Below are 2,389 nucleotides of genomic sequence, written 5' to 3'. Positions count from 1 at the left end.
GTGGGTGGTTTGTTTGCACAGAAGAACTACTAAACTCGTTCATATATATTTCTAACCTACGCTTGAAACAATAAAGTCCCCCCCCTTCGGTAATTTGTTCCACACAGCATCAACCCGGTTTCCAAACCCATTATTTACCCAGGACTTTTTTGTAGCTAAAAGTTATCCCAAATTATTATTCATTGTTTCGTGTTTTATTTTGCGTAGATGGTGTTTTTACGACCTTATTAATAACCCCTTTGTTATGCCCCATTCATCCACCTTGTTATGCCCCATTCATCCACTTTGTTATGCCCCATTCATCCACTTTGTTATGCCCCATTCATCCACTTTGTTATGCCCCATTCATCCACTTTGTTATGCCCCATTCATCCACTTTGTTATGCCCCATTCATCCACTTTGTTATGCCCCATTCATCCACTTTGTTATTCTTCATTCATCCACCTTGTTATTCTTTATTCATCCACTTTGTTATTCTTCATTCATCCACCTTGTTATTCTTTATTCATCCACTTTGTTATGCCCATTCAACCACTTTGTTATGCCCCATTCATCCACTTGTTATGCCCCATTCATCCACTTGTTATGCCCCATTCATCCACTTTGTTATGCCCCATTCATCCACTTGTTATGCCCCATTCATCCACTTTTTATGCCCCATTCATCCACTTTGTTATGCCCCATTCATCCACTTGTTATGCCCCATTCATCCACTTTTTATGCCCCATTCATCCACTTTGTTATGCCCCATTCATCCACTTCTTATGCCCCATTCATCCACTTCTTATGCCCCATTCAACCACTTTAGTAATGTCATCCTGAACTTGTCCACCTAACCCACACCCCCTCTCTCTGACCTAATAGATCGCTTTTTCTACGATAAGTTAACCAACGTTGCAAATTCAGTCTACTATGGAAAGTAACTGCTCACAAATATATACGTTTTCTATGGATCGGCCTCGAGTGTGGTTAGGTGGGTTGATTGGGTTCGTACGTTTCTGGTTAGACAAACAGTTGTATTTTTTACGGAGTGGCCATTCGAGAGAACGGGCAGGTTGCACTGTGTTGTCCTAATATAATTGTTAACTTAGCCGCCTGGAACCCGTTTTTGTTCTTGTCACAACGTAAAAAAAATGCAACTGTTTTTACCTACCGTGAAACGTACAAACCCAAGCAACCCACCTAACCCATCGAGACCGATTTACAATTAAAAAAATATAACGTCAACATTACGGTGCTTTAATTGTTATTAATGCGTCGTATTTTTAACGGATTGGTATATTCCGGCTAAAAAAATGCCCATGTATATAAGGGGAGAGGAGGAGGAGGCGCTGCGCCACCAGCCTACACACTGGCCTACACTGGAGGAGAGACGCTAGAGAATGACATACCTGAGCAGGTAATTTATTTAAGGTGTGTCGGTCGTTGGAGGTTAATTAGATTCTTTTCCAGGTCTTGTTCTCTGGGGTAGAATATATTTACTCTCCCGAACACGTCTATAGCTCTTGCAGGGATGCCTGGCTTTGTTTCTGTGGCAGGGATGCCTGGCTTTGTTTCTGTTGCAGGGATGCCTGGCGTTGTTTCTGTTGCAGGGATGCCTGGCGTTGTTTCTGTTGCAGGGATGCCTGGCTTTGTTTCTGTTGCAGGGATGCCTGGCTTTGTTTCTGTGGCAGGGATGCCTGGCTTTGTTTCTGTGGCAGGGATGCCTGGCTTTGTTTCTGTGGCAGGGATGCCTGGCTTTGTTTCTGTTGCAGGGATGCCTGGCTTTGTTTCTGTTGCAGGGATGCCTGGCTTTGTTTCTGTGGCAAGGATGCCTGGCGTTGTTTCTGTGGCAGGGATGCCTGGCTTTGTTTCTGTGGCAAGGATGCCTGGCGTTGTTTCTGTGGCAGGGATGCCTGGCGTTGTTTCTGTTGCAGGGATGCCTGGCGTTGTTTCTGTTGCAGGGATGCCTGGCTTTGTTTCTGTTGCAGGGATGCCTGGCTTTGTTTCTGTGGCAGGGATGCCTGGCTTTGTTTCTGTGGCAGGGATGCCTGGCTTTGTTTCTGTGGCAGGGATGCCTGGCTTTGTTTCTGTTGCAGGGATGCCTGGCTTTGTTTCTGTTGCAGGGATGCCTGGCTTTGTTTCTGTGGCAAGGATGCCTGGCGTTGTTTCTGTGGCAGGGATGCCTGGCTTTGTTTCTGTGGCAAGGATGCCTGGCGTTGTTTCTGTGGCAGGGATGCCTGGCGTTGTTTCTGTGGCAGGGATGCCTGGCGTTGTTTCTGTGGCAGGGATGCTGACTGTTCCTCAGCCTTGGTAGTGCTGGTATTCGCTATATTCTCCCTTATAAATCCTCTTAGTATTCGGCTTAGTCTACTGGAATGTTAGATAGATATTTCGAACCATGTCAGT

This window comes from Procambarus clarkii, chromosome 22 (genome assembly GCF_040958095.1).
Source record: "Procambarus clarkii isolate CNS0578487 chromosome 22, FALCON_Pclarkii_2.0, whole genome shotgun sequence".
NCBI classification, from domain to species: Eukaryota; Metazoa; Arthropoda; class Malacostraca; order Decapoda; family Cambaridae; genus Procambarus; species Procambarus clarkii.
The sequence above is the reverse complement of the archived record's forward strand: the minus strand, read 5'-3'. Positions refer to the sequence as shown.